The following is a 16,162-nucleotide window of genomic DNA, read 5'->3' as shown; positions in this document are numbered from 1 at the left end:
ACTTTAAAAAATACGTTTGAAAGGTACTTACATTTTTTAAATACCTACGTTTACATTTTGCACTTATCGCTGTAGTACATTATATTTTAAGAGTGAAAATAATGCAAACATATTTTTGTTTTAGTATTATTTATTTTAAATGAATTTTCAATTGTCTGTGCTGTTAAAATAAATTGAAGGTAACGCACCCGCTAAGACAAAGTAAAGGATTAATTAAAATGAAGTAACCTTATTTTATTACCTGTCAATAAAATTAAAAAGCAAATATAAATTATGTAATGTTTTTGGTGTAAATTCTAATTAAGTAAAACGGTGAAATTACAAATTCTGAATTCGCAATAAAAAATGTATCTGGAAGTTTAATGTCTTATTTTGATTACAATTCCAAAGTATAAAAAGTCCCGAGTGTTTTCATTAAATTGACCTTCTTCAAGTGCTTTCGATATGAAAACTTGCCGAAAAATATTACAGGAATATGTTTTCAAGGTTTGTTCCATTGAAGGGTTGTCCCAAATTAAAAGTAAATACGGAAGACGTTATATAATATTTTCATAGAATATTTACATATAACCTACATTAAATCGAGTGTGTTTCAAGTAAAAACAAAAGCATCCATTGAATAAACATGTTATTTTGTTTTTTTTCCTTATATTTTATCAATTTTACGTATTATTATTTTAGATAAATTGAACTACGTACGCGTGTTAGAATATACCCACAACAGAAATAATTCTTGTTATTTCATTTAATTTTTACTTTAGTGTTACTAATTTACTTGGACATAATATTATTCTTATCTGATGAATTAATTTAACACAAATAATGAAATCTGACACGTATGCAATCTGGTGCTGATAAAAACAAAAATGAATAGAAGCAAAATGGAGATCGCTATTTATTTAAAAGCGATAAAAAAAATTTGCTTTAGAATTTCAATGTCGACAGGAGCTTCTACACCATTTGGGAAACTATGGTGAGACTGATGTGCATTAATTAGATGGTAAATAATATATTTTGCTCTATGTCCGTCCAGATGAAAAATACAGTTCAGTATTTGAAATACAATAGTTTTCCACGTGACCGCTACTCTCAGGTAAAAATTCGAAAGAAAATCGAATACAGAAAAGTCTGCCTGACGTAGTGATTGGCGCGCCTCTAATCATGTTTGAGGTCCCGGTTTCGATTCCTGAAATGGTGACAATAAATATTTGTTTATAAGGTGGCTTTACCCTGCAATATTTCACTCTCTAAATAGAAAAACACGACGCGTGCGTTTGCGTTATCCATCAATTGGCGATTCACTGACGGTATAATAAATAAATAACTCATTTAGCGATACTTCACGAGAGGCCGGGATGACTTCAAACTACCTAAGGTAAATTTAGCACCTAACAAAGGAATGCTTTCATAAAGGATTGAAAATATTCAATGAGATGCTGGATTTATTGGAGGAGGCCAGGAGTCTATCAGCTAGCAGTAGGTCATACTGTTATTTTTTTTTTAAAAAGGTATTGGTTTATTATTTCGATTAATTACAAAAAACGATGAAATTTTTTTTAGTTTTAATATGACTTCGAAAATTATGGAATCACAATCAAACTGTCGGTTTATTGAAAGAAAAAATAAATTTATTGTTATACTTATCTGCGTCCTGTGATAAAAATAGATTTATTTGGCATCAGAAGCATAAGTTTGATCACCTTGTTTTCATGTAACGAATGATCGAGATACACGGCATTTGGTGATCTACTTTATATATTTTATTTTGAATTTTGAAGTCAATAAACATAAACGTATTTTTATGTGTAATTTAACAATTACATTGAATATATTATAAACATTTTATATTTATTCATAATTTACTCTTACAAACTATTAACAATAATAAACATAATGTGACCTTTTTACATTTGAGAATAAACAAAAAAGACTTTTTCAATAAACAGAGTTAATTAACAAAATATTTACTGTTTTAAAAACTAGGTATATATGTACATTTATATTATTTATATTACATAAAACACAATGAAATTCCACACGCACATTATGATTAACAGTTTAATACATATGTTTAATACACATGACCTAAAGGTTGAAATTTGTTTTTTTTTCATTTTAAATGTTACCTTTGAGTTTAAATCAGCATGTTACTATAAGTGTTTTTTTATTCCTTTGAAGTGAAATGTTTTAAACATACACGTTTTAAAATATCTTAATAAATTACATAACTATGATTACAACAAAATTACTTATTTCCATGTTTTTAAAATAACACACTTTGTATATAATACATACCGCACATGAGTTTAATATTACAACACAACTGGTGTCAGGTATGACCTATTTTCAGGTATAAACATCAACTTTACATATAACTCGTGTACGGTATATACAATATATATACATATAGAAAGTGTTTTATTTTAATATATTTTAAATGTTAATCCACTAGTTAAATGCCTGACGTAGCTACAGAAAGGTATAGATTTTTCGAGCAAATTATAAAGTTTAAATGTAAAATAAAGTGAGATTTCTGTACATTTACACCTTAAACATTAAAACCTTACCCGACTGGGAGGGTTAATATTATTCAAATTGGAAAATGAAATTTTTATTCAATATTCGCTTTTCCCAAACACAGGCCAAGTCAGGCAAAACTTTCTAAACAATTTTCAGAAGCAATTTTCGGATAAAAGAATGAAATGACCGAAAGAAAAAAGTGTAAGAAGATGAATATACTACGTCGCATTATGGTGAAAACACCGATATTCTTTGGGAAATGTTGGGAACGAGAAAATGTTCAAAGAAAATATTTGGCGGCCCTCGTAATGTTAAGACGCTCGCCTCGGACACGGGGGTTCATGATTCGATCATCAGAGAGATCGCAATAATCAAATGTGATTTTCCTTAACCTTGGGTGTTCCGTTTTGTAGGTCACCCAAAACTTGGGCTTTCTATCTATTTGTGGGTCAATGAATAATGGAAAAGATCAGTACGCTAGAAAACGCAACGCGTTAAAAAAATGTATCAAAATCATCATCATTCCTTTTCCGTGTCTAATGGGCAACGAACACTGTATTGGTACACCATTTGCAGCTTATTTGGATTTTTTTTATAACATGAAGGTAAGATGATTAGTATTACGCTTTAGGTGCCAGTCTAGAGACTACGAAATGTTCTAGTGCAAAAATACCCTTTTAAGATTATTGCAATTCTTAAACTTTAACAAATTATTATGATTCTTCTTTAAGGTACTTTTTATGATAAAAGCTGACTAAAAATATTTTACCAGCCAATAAAGCTTTCCAAAATTGATAAAAAAAAGTCGTGAATGTTTTTCTAAAGGTCGTATTAGAACTACGGGATGCGAACCTAACTTAAAAGTATGCACAGGAGTTGATAGCTGACAGAGATACCTGAAACTCTTTGTGGACGCCATTAACTCCACCTGAGGAGCGAACTGGAATGTTACTCGCATTATTATTATTATTATTGACGTTTAGATTTTTTGTAAATAAACAAATAAGGTCCTCGAATGGTTTATTTTCACTTGAATGGACAGACAAAGTGGTTGTTACCTTAAATCTGTATGTGAAATAAACCCGGGAATATGAAGTTCGTTACGTTTCACATCTTCACAATTACCTACTCGAGTTAGCGAGTATCTACGGTAACCCCTGAAAGTTAAAACATCTACATTACAAAGTTTGTTAATAAACAAATTAGCTGTGTGTGTTCCAAACATTCCTTTAAATACATAAGGCATTTAAGGGGTTACCCTGAATGGATTTTCCCTTCAGGTTCTTACCAAAGCTAACATCTACAAGTGTCTATATTAGTAGATTAGATTTACTGAAAGTATAAAACTATTTAGAAACTATACTCCAGAAACAACTTATGTATATTATAATTTAAAAGTTAAAAACTACTTTAAATAAGCTATTAAAGCTGAGTAAAATCTGCAAATCGTATGGAACTCTCTACATGGTGATGTTAATTCGTAGAAATTAATGATTTTTCTGTACAAAGAACTCACGAGGTAAATGTGGAGTACAGATTGCTTGACATACGCTGTTAATCAAACACGTACATATGTGTAACGTAAGGAATATGGAAAAATAAGCTAGCGGAACCACGAAAGAAAAATGTCTTATATAACGATGCTAATATGATGGATGGGAGAGGCAAATTATTTCAAGAAAAACGCGAACTCAATATAGATAGTCCAGATCTTCTTATAAATCTTTCTTAAAAAAACCTTCTTATAAATATGAAATAAGTCTCATGTTGACCTTGCTGGGAATTAAACCCGGGTCCTCAGGCATTTTAGGCGAACGTGCTCATTAGTACACCACGAAGCGGACTAACTACCAAACGCACCGAAAATAATCGTCCATGGCTCTGGTTCTATTCACACATGAAAATATATTAAGAAATTAACTATTCGTGATTTACGAGTACTCTGAAAAAAATCGAAAGCTTAAAATAAATACCCTCGAATATAAACTTAAAACCGTGTTCATCGTAAGCAATAATGCTCTGCACGGAGAAACAAGTACCTAACGATACTCCAGTTTATTACTTAAACTAAATGTTTTCAGAATTACGTGGATCTCTGTTTCTGACACACATGAATAATTATCGTAATCTTCAAACGGATAAAAGCGGTTGGGCGTTTCCAAGTAAAAACCTGCCATTTGTTATTTTAAGATAATCGGTTAACGAAGAAGTAATAATCTCTTCATTACTTCCAGGAGAATCCTTTTCGTCCTCTGGGAATGAAAAATGGAGATTAAACAAATGCGTGACTGTTTTAAGGAATTACATTGGCCACTTCGGTCAATAAAGGACCCTGATCTACGTAAACTAAATACCGGTAATACGGCTCATTTTGAAATGGAAACTAGTTAAAAATGGGCCATTTAAATAATAATATCTACAAACATTATTTTTTATTCGATAGAGTCAAATATACTTAGGAATTATTATATTTGATATACTCATTGACGGTTTTGATCTTAAATCACGTATTTTTTCTAGGTTATATACAGGTGCAAGCAGGGGTTGTAAATCATGATTTTAATATATATACATAACATTATAACAATATATAATACACCAATATTACAATATATTTACCGGGGCTGATATTTTTTGTGTCAATACATGTAAATTTAGGTCAAAAATTATAGACATTTTGAGAGAAGCAGATAGTTAACTTTATTATTATTATTATATACATGTTTTTTTCTTTTTTTCATTTCATTTCTTTTACATTTATTATATTGAACCTAATTTTAATTATTGTATTAAGTGTAAACAGTTTTTTTGGTGTGTGCATGAGTTTCTTACATTAATATACAAAGAAATTGGCAATATATGTAAACATACTGTTTGTTTACCTAATAAAATAAATAAATAATTTTATCAGATGTTATTATATAAATTCAAACACGACTTAAATTCAAATAATTGTTATTACTTCATACGAAAATTATTTTTATTTGAACTATTTTGCTGCTATAATTATATAAAATCATGATTAACAACCCCTGCTTTTACCTGTATGTAACATAAAAATTTGTTTAGTCTCCCACCAGTCTGACGATGTCGGTCACGACAAAACCCCGTCACTGGTAAAAATTATAAATAAAAGTAGAATAAAACTATAAACGTATTTTTATTATTATAATTGTTATGAAAAAAAACGGTTCAGGAATGTTTCATTTGGTAGCTCTAGATAAAAACGGGAGTTCCATTCATACGCAAAACTTAGCATAATGAGCTATCCAAGTGCTAACTTTATTGGTATTATTTATTTATTTATTAATGGACATTGTCTATGTATATAATTTATAGGGTTCACATATAACAATTAACGAATAGTTGTTACAAAAAAGAAGAAAATAAGCATTGACAAACATAAGGGACATCAAGACAAGATCTATTGTGAAGTGATTAAATAGTAATTATTCTCAATACATCTGCCTACCTGGGGGAGAAGTATTGCCACAATATGCCCAGGAACCAGTAGCCGAATAATTTAACAGGTTAATGGGAACTTGCTTCCTCATATAATGACCATAAACAAGGGCTGTTGAGCTCGTGATGGCGACCCTTTACAAAATTCAATAATCAAGGAACAGAATTCACGCAAACTTCAAACAGTTGTCTGCTTTTTAATTAAGTTATGCAGATTTGATAGAATTTTGGGAGCGGAGCATTGTCACAATTTTCTGTGTTATTACAATATTATGTACGATTTATATTTAATACGCAATCGAGGGTAAAAGTTTAAAATTAATTCCATTTTTAATTAATAAAGTTAAGTAAATTTGTTGATATTGAATTCTTACAAGCCCATAATAAAATATCGACATAAATATTTAAATTTGCGTCGACAAACATAATATTAACTGTTTACTAAAACGATTTTATCTCATTATATTTTTTGCGAAACACAATATGATTTCAAGAAAATAATAAAAATATAATCATTTTAAAGAATTGACAAGGATGCCTAGGAAACGCTACACGTATGAGTTTTATTATTCAAATTATTCCCTAGAAATTTTTATCTTTTAACATTTTCATATAAAACATATTCACGTCGAACGTGTAATCAGGTACATTTTAATGAGTTTCTTAGAAGTAATGTGTGTTAAGGAAATCGTAAAAATAATTCTCTCAGATCAAACGTACGAGTATAGTACCTTATCGTAAACACATTTCAGGTCGCGCTTCAATGAGCTTTCTGAAATAGATTGACGTAGACACAATATTTAATATTATAAAATAATATGTTGGTGATTTTATTGCAAATACTTATATTATTATTGGTAATTTGAATGAATGTACACAAACACACACATAAGTGAAATGAGATTACTTGAATTGTCAGACCGAAGAGTTATACTAGTAGCTGATTTGTTAATCTTATTTAAAATAATGAAATCAATAATTGACAGCCCTGCATTACTTAAACTAATTCAAATTCGAATACCTGGTAGGTGCAATAGAAGTAAAGAATTATTGTACTGTAACAATTCTCGCACCAACTTTGAAATGCCTTCATCTATGTCCAGAATACATAAATATGGAAATAAGATCGAAAAAACATTTGATATTTTCAATACAAACTCTGTTAATGCATTAAAATGTTATTAAAATGTAATTTCAATTGTTATTCTTTAGAAAAGGAATGAATTTATTTAAAAATATATTATTTAATTTAACTTTGTTTTTTTGAATACGTATTTTTGTTTATTTTTTTAATTTTATTTTTGGATTTATTGCCAAATTCCAACTTCTTCTAACCAACTGATAAAATAAAGGTGTTATTAAGAATTTTTAAGCTTTCATTTTGATCAAAAAAACGTATTATTTATAAAGTATTATTGTAGCATTATTTTTCTTTTTTATTATTACCTAGCTTAATACTAGCCACCTTATGTTTATGTTAAATTATTCTCAATTTTACTTTGTTATACTAATATTTAGAACATAAGATTTTATTACTTTAATTGTTATCTTTTATTTGTCATCTAAGATATTTTATGTTTCTTTTTTACTTTTTTGCAGTTTTTTCAAAAACATTTTACTTTGACTAATTTGTTTAGTTGAAATTATTCAGTTGAATTTATTTATTTTATTTATTGACACTTTTACATTGGTTGTCTTCTTTTTTTATACGGAATAATGTTCCCGTGCCAAGGGAAACATTTTGCAAAATGTGAAACATGCCTTAAATTAGTTGTTTAACATAGTTAACATAAAAATAATAATAATAAAACCTAATTAATCCAATTAACCTAATTATCATTAACATCATAAACAATATAAACTAAAATAATCATAAAAAACAAAACCAATTTATATAGACAAATATACCAAATTTCATAAACAGTACACACATTTTACCTATTTGGCTTGATCCACTCATCGATCCGTGTGCAACCCAACTCCACTATCCATTTCTTAATAGCAATTTAATATTCTGCGAACTTACTAATTATTTAGTTATATTTCATATTTTATATTACATAATGAATGGTTCACTGCTGTGATTATTTTTGTAAAACTTTTTATTGTAAAAGGTTCTTTGAACCGTTGATATATAAATAAAATAATTGATATTTATATATAAAATGTATTTTACAATATTTTTTGTTTATGTATTCATACAAATATTCATATAACAAAAAAAGACGTATTCCTAACTTTATGAGGCCAAGAGTCTTGTGTTGAGTTTGGATACAACATAATAGAAAGTGGAAGCATGCATATTATTAAAAAAATACGATCAATTAAAACTATAACATGAACACGAATTTTAAAAAGCATCTGAAATGTTGAACGTTTGTTAATTTCTATTAAATAATAAGTAAATCTATCTATAAAACAAACATATTTTGGCTATTAAATATCCTACAAAAATTGATATGACGGTAGCAAGCCGTTGATCTATGTTATATCTAGAAATCAAATATATCCATTTTTAAGGTAAACTTCACGTTAAAATTCTTCCAAATAAGTCTTGGTTAGCTGGGTGATTTTTGGTAGAATTAATTAAAGTCAGAATCGATTCTGTTAGCATAATAATATCATTTATCTATACTCAACACAATTGTTTTAATCTATTTTTATTCTGTTACAGTTACTTCAGAATAGACGCACTGCTCTGTTCAGCAATACTGGTAAGTCCTGAAATTTATAAAAATACATAATATTGCTTTTCTGTTTTGAAACAATGCGATTATATTTTCTTGTTGAGATTTTAACAGCGAATTTGCGTTAATGTATGTTAATGTTTATCAACTATTATTAAACTTTAAACATACTAAGATAATGTGTTTTTGAATATATTCAAATGTTCAAATGTTTATGACAAATAATATATTCGACTAAATCTGCCAATGACAGGCGTAAGCCTAAACTATTATAATGCCATTTTAAAAATGTTCTTCATTTCTGTTGTAATAAGTCAGATAGCATAACTGCTAGTAGGTAGGGGAAGATGGGGCATCCTGCCCCACTAGTGGGGCAATTTGGAACAACTATGACCTTTTTAGTCGATTAATTTAATACATTTTGTGTGTTTCTTTTTACTTTTATGTCATACGTTTGTAAGATAAAGGAATAAAGTTTATTTCAATAAACGTTTTTTTAAATAATGATAAAATTGTTTTTCAACACACAAATACTTTATTACGTATTGATGATTTTGTCATTTGAGTAAAAACAGCACACTAAAAAATTCAACACCTGTATTATCTTTCGCTATTCGTTATCTAAATATTTGATAAAATTTTCTAGTTAATTTAATATGATACGTCAATCCTGATGACTGTTGTTATAATGTAATTAAAAAATATATCAGAATATGGCACAATAATAAAATAAATGCAAATAGTAACCAAATATGACAATTATTTTTTTAAATTGATTTAAATTAAATTTACCTACTGTTTTTTAAAATACTTAACGTCGATTTAGATATTTTTTAATAATATTTATTGAGCTACATAACTTAAAAGTAATTTGTTTTGTAGAACCCTTAAAGAGCCCGACCGCAGTAGAAAGCTGGAAATAAATAGAAAGTTCCATTTTTAAAAAGAGAGAACCTTTACATATGTATAATGTAATTCTGAATTTTTCAAATAAAATCACGAAATGCTTCAAATACTTAAAAAAAAAGATAAATGTAAACAATAATGTTATATGTATTATTCAGTTACAACAGTTAGATTTACGTTTAAATATTGGTGAGTGTATTTATATAATTGAAAGATTTCATTATATTCGTCAAAAACAACGAAGAAAATCATAACTGATCTTTTTCATATTGGAAACGATATTTATAAATTTTATTATCTTAACCTTAGTAAATGAAAATAATGAAGAAAAACTTTAACCAAAATTTTTTTGTAATGATTAAACATTTTTTATCAGAGCTTTTACTTAATGTTTCCCAAAAGCGTGAAAATTCCGAACCTTTTGTCTTGTTTTACCTTGTTATTGCGGACCAAAAGATTCAACTATAACATGTACCATGTATAGCGGTACAACTAGGATAGAACGAGGGAAAGAAATGATATAGTAAAACTTAAATCTCGACAGATTGTTTTTGCGGTGAAATATCTCGGGTCTCGGAATAAAAGTGTCAGTTCTCCCGGGAAAGGCGCCCTAAAAAGACTTTTATTGTTTTTGGTCAGATTCATATCAGGGTACGGTCTGACATCCTGACATCCTGGCCTGTAATACAGTGCCTCCAGCACGCCGCGCCGCCTCGGCCGCTACCCTGGCGCTACACTTGATACTGCGCACCCCCCTCTACACTCCCGTACGCACACATGTACAACTACCTACGCCGATAATGGACAAACTTTATATTTCACTCTTCACGGGGATGAGATATTTTATTACTTTTCATCAAAAGAAGAGGCTGTTTCTACTTTATGAAGCGATTCGGATGGACATTTTCTCCGTTTAAATAATTCCACTAAGTGTGCGTGCTACGTAAAAGGACCAAGTCAAAAGATATCTTGATTTAGTATGAAGATATAATACGAAGGCGTCATTTACCAAGATTTTTTTTTTAAATGCTTTCACGACTGACAATAACTGTATTTTGTTATTCGAAGAAATGAACACTATAGTCACCTGAAATTAAGTGATTCCTAAAAAAATCATTCGTTAGTTAAAAACGCAGAAACTGATTGTGGTACAATTTCATCCTTTTTATATTATTTGCGACCTGTATATTCACAAGTTGTTGATTAATACTTTCAATTTAAGTTCATCGAGATATAATTTTTTTACCCTAAGACAGTTTTCGTTGAGTGGGAATTCAGCAAACTATTGACTTAAAGCTTTTCCTTACTAAGCTCTCGACTTCACGACCGACTATCTAAGGCAACGCTGACGCCGCGCCGCGCCGCGCAGTACCGCTGCCAGAACGACCAGCCGCGGTACTAAATACGAGAATGGGGAAGATTGGTAGTTTAAAAAAAAAACTATTTTTCAATCATTATCATCAGTGGCGCTACAGCCCGTTGTGGGCCCTGGCCTCCTCCAGAATTTGTCTCCATTCGTCCCTGCACCTCGCGGCTCTTCTCCAGTTCCTCAGGTCAATCTCTCTAATGTCACTTTCCACATTATCCAGCCATCTTAATTTTGGTCTGCCTCTGCTTCGTCTGCCTTCTTGAGTGGTGTAAAGAAACTTTTTTGGGTACGGTTATCGCTAATTCTTTGCACATGGCCCAACCATTCTAATCTTCTTATTTTGATGAATTGTGCAATGTTGGGTTCGCCATACAGTGCCTCTAGTTCATGATTAAACCGTTTCTCCACACTCCGTTTTGGTTGACAGCACCAAATATCTTTCTTATCTTTTAATAGACTATTATATTAAAATCAGAAGGATTTTTTAAAAATATATGTCGTATTATCAGCGCCATTAATTTTTCAAGATTTGTATTTCTGAAATAACTTCGCGTGTGACGTCAGAAGTTCTCTTCCGCTTTTTCACGATCAGTTCTGCCCACTGGTCTGTTTACGGTGAGCATACCGGAAATTTTCCATAACTCTCTTATCATTGGTTGATTCATATGAATAAGTGACGTCGTTCAAAGTAGTTCGTTTTTATTAAAATAGTTTTTCGCACATTATCAAGAAACTTAATTTAATGCTCTAATTTTTACCGCGCCCAAGAAAACATTTATTGTACCCAATTTCCAGCAGGGCAGAAGATCCTCATCATTCAGATTTTACTATCTATGTATATTTATCACTTCTGTATAGTCTCAGTAGCGAGACGATAGTTTGCCTCGTTTTGTTATGGTTCATATACAGTTTATACGAATTGTTCGTAGGTACACGACGTGTTCACTACGTAAGCGGCTTTGGAACCTGCAATTTAGAGCTTCGACATTCTGAGTTATTAGATAACAGAAAAGGAGCACTAATTCTGATAAGTAGAGGAGACGGTATACTACATTTCCCAAGGACTAATGATTTACGTATCCGCCCAGACAAATACAGCTAAACTGTGTATTGTATTTATAACGTTATTTTACGATCACAAAGGTACGGTGAAAATCACATAAAATAATATTACAAAAACCAAAATGGTTATATTATATATGTATATATATATATACACGTTATTTTATTTTTAATAAGGCCACCGTTTGAAATACTATTTCTCCATAAATGCGTTATTTTTAATTGGACATTTTTTTTCTCTTGTTAGGATCGAATATTAGTAGATTTTTTAAAATCATATATTAACAAACTACTCACTACTTATATGTGTATTATCTGTAAAGGAACACGGTTAAATTAATTTTGTAGATTATGATGATAGATTTTATTGAACATATTTAGCATGGGTGATTGGCCTCGAGAGAGGAGACTACACTTACGGAGAAACGGAGTTAAGCTTAAAAATCTCAAGTCTACAAAAACGTAGATATAACATTGATTCTGTATTTATGTTTAATTTACTAAATGGCTTAATTGTTACTGGAACAAGTCGCATTCAATGTTCCGATCCGCCAATTGCGATATAAAAATGTGCTGTTCCTTGATCAGCACAGCATAAACTATAGCTTGTGTGCACCAATGTCCCGATTGTGTCGCATTGTAAACTCGAGAAAGATCTGGATTTTTTTGGTGTAAGTCTTTCTAGATTCAAACAATCGCTAAGATAGACCAGATCTTGTCTTGAGGTAGTAATTATTATTAATTTTTTTGCCCTAGGTTTATTTTCCATTATTTGTATTAATAAATTTTCTTAACAATTTTACATCGAACGATAAGGTAGTTGATAGGTTCATTAAGGTTTAAAAAAAAAACAGATATTTTTTGATAATTATTGTTCAATAAGTTCACTTATATTCACAACACATTGTCACATACATACAATACTCTCACACCCATACACATATACACACACCCTCACCAAACCTTACATGTACAATAATTAACACTGATACACTAATACTTACATATATAACACCGACGCATCAATACTTACACATTACATACACTAGCACTTAGCATAAATATTATTATGTTATAATAAATGTTATCCTCATAATGTAATTGAGACACATTCTATGTATATATTTCTAATATAAACGAATAAATTCTATAGTGTGTTTTGATTTATGAGAAAAATAAAATAAAACAAAATAAAGATAAAATATTATTTTAACTGGGGTGGCTTTATGTATTACAAGGATATGTGTTTGCCATTTTTTTAATGGACTTAGTCCATTTATAAATAAATAATAAATATTTTCTAATTGACAACGGAAAGAAAATGATATAGTAAAAATAAAAATTAAACATACGTTTAAAAAATAAAATTAGCTTTCTACGATATTTAAATACACCGAAAAAGTGGCTGGGCATTTTTTAAAAACCTCAACCCGACACTCAAAAATATTAGGTCTCGGTAATAGGTACTTAATAAATTGAAAATAATAATAAATCTCAAGTAATCAGTAAAACGTAAAACACAAATATTGAAAGACGACGAAGGTAGTTAATATTAACGTTAAATTAAACAACTAAATTAATGTCGATCAACAAAGTTACTAATAGTTACTATTTATTCCCAAAAATTAATTCGTTTTCCATCCGTTTAAATCTGTTCGTTTCGATAAATAAATTTATTTAATCAAATTGATAAATTTGTGGGTTAAAACAATTAACAGTGTGATGGAGAAGATTAATGTTCCTCCAGCCCATTATTTCTGGACCACGTGCTTTTTAAAATTTATATCCAGTGCGTACTTGGTTTTGTAAATTGGCGTTTAACCCAAAATATTTTTTTTTGAGTAGGTAATTAAGGAAATAAAGACAGATTTGAAATAAAATGAATACTCAAGTAATTTTAATTTAACAAACATAATTTAATATATTAAATAATCAGGCATTACATAAAAAAAATAAGACCATTATGTAATTGCAATAATTTCAATATATAACCATATAACAGGCACTGCCTTCAACAGGTACCCCGAGTCGTCATCTCCAACCGCTATGTGATCTTTCTGCTAAAGCAGATTCGGCTCTCTGCCTTCCAAACCTTTGATATTAGATCGTATACCATACCCTAGGGCCATAAACAAATAAAGAATTTAGAAATCTCAACCCACAATTATTTTGTGTTATTATTATTTAAAAATCCGTTAATTCATTACCCTGTATTGCAAGTATTATAGAAATCAACTGTTTTAAATAAATGTCACTCTGTGGCACTGGAGTAAACTTGATAATAAACCGATTTTTTTAAATCAAATTTCGGCAGCCATAAAGAACTCCACAAGTGCCAATGTATTTAAGAAAAATGTTTGCAATTGGTTGCTGCACATCGATAGAGACGAGGTTGTCAATTTTTTTTACAGTTCGAGATTAGCAATTAGCAAAAATTTACAAATCGGCTTTCCTTCCATACTTTTACTTTTATTTGCTTTTTATATATCTTGATATTTTTATGTTTTTTCACTATGTATCATTTAATTTAGTACGTACTATTATTTGGCATATTATTTATTACTCCTATTTCGTATATATCTAACTATAGTATTGAGGGAGTTTATAGAAATCATATCTCAATTATGTTTTTATATATACATTCTTTTTCTGTTGATTTCAATGATACCCTTATATTGTTTTTTTTTAATACTACTGCATTTTATTATTATTTTGATGATTTTAATGATACCATTATTTTGTATATTTGATTATTTGTGAATCTTAATTTGTATAATTTATATTTGAAAAATTATTTCTAATTATCTGTTTTGCATTGTATTCTTTGATATTTTATTATTTTTTACTTTTTCCTTTTTCATCTAGATTATTATTCTATTGCATCACATGTCATTATAATTTAATCTAATTAATTTTACTCTGAATTTTTATTGTTGTTTATTATGGCTTGACACGGGCTAGCCTAAAAAGACTTATTAAGTGTATTAATATTTAAACTAGTGTAATTTTGAAAAAAAAAACTTAAATTAAAATTAATAAATCTGAAACAAAAGATACGCAATATGTTTATATTACGATAGTGAAAGATAAAATATTTCACGTGAAAGGCTGATTTCTTTACAAAAGAACCCATTTCATGTAGTTTTAAAATTCTGCTTTATTCATATGTATAAAATTGTTTTTTAGTTGTTTACAAATGAATTAGTTTTAAACATCACATATTTCAAGACTAATTTAGGGCATTGGAAGTAAAGATAGCAAACTCCCGTTTTGGTGTTTTCGAGAAAAATAACAAAAACTGCTACACTAATGCCAAAGAGAGTCTTTATGTTAGAAATGTTACTATAACTTAAACTTTAAGAGACTAATAAATTAGTTTTAATAGAAACATGGATTTAAAAAACTTTCTTAATATTTGTATGGCATGACCATTTTGAAAATTAAAATGTCAAGCCTGTCATTGGTCAAATAAAATGGCTGATGGATATCGCTATGTTTGCTTCCAAACACTATTTTCAAACCATTAGAAGTATGATGTTAAACATCATTTGCAACTCGACTCATGATTTTTATAAAAACAAAGTTAATAAACTACAGAATGACACCATAACCAAAAAATATTTTTCGGAGGTCGTTATCTTTGCTTCCAATGCCTTTAACTGTGTGTAACTTTTTATTTAATGGTAACATAAGAACAAAATGAAAATTGTTTCCATGATTTACAAAAAATATTTTTAAAAAGTTTAACTGGATTACATCGGCAAACTAAATGTTCTGACAATGTTACAGGAGTTCCTGACGTAGGCGGTTTAAAAATAATGATCTTTTTAAAATGTAATTATTTTGTATTTTTCCCTTTGCGGTCTTATCTCATCATAATAAAAGTAATTTATGAACCCAGTTTAAGCACATATCATGTAACGGTAACTCGGCAAAAGAGTCGCGGGCGAAGTGCTATTTCATATTTTTTTCCCGTCATAATTCAGATTTTACAGTCGACTTAATTTGTTGAAACGTCACCCTTAATTTAGGCCAAACTCATTCACGTCACTGTACCTTCACTTTTTGTATTATAACACTCCTAGTTATTGAAAATTGATGATTGTGCGAAACGTAACACAAGATTAGTATGTATTTTAATCGGATTTATTTATTA

General features: G+C 29.3%; 1 protein-coding gene across 2 annotated transcripts in view; it reads left to right on the top strand.

Moving 5' to 3' along the window:
• Positions 1-16,162, top strand: part of LOC148284377 (uncharacterized) — a 472,082-nt gene that overhangs the window by 56,754 nt on the left and 399,166 nt on the right. For both annotated transcript variants that reach the window (XM_088241191.1, XM_088241185.1), the window contains exon 2: positions 8,657-8,696. The gene's annotated coding sequence lies outside the window, so the exon portion shown is untranslated. The remainder of the gene's footprint in view (positions 1-8,656; positions 8,697-16,162) is intronic.

The sequence above is a fragment of the Micrasema longulum genome, unplaced genomic scaffold (genome assembly GCF_059751315.1).
Source record: "Micrasema longulum isolate JH-2025_06_02 unplaced genomic scaffold, ASM5975131v1 h1tg000127l, whole genome shotgun sequence".
NCBI classification, from domain to species: Eukaryota; Metazoa; Arthropoda; class Insecta; order Trichoptera; family Brachycentridae; genus Micrasema; species Micrasema longulum.
The sequence above is the reverse complement of the archived record's forward strand: the minus strand, read 5'-3'. Positions and strand labels throughout refer to the sequence as shown.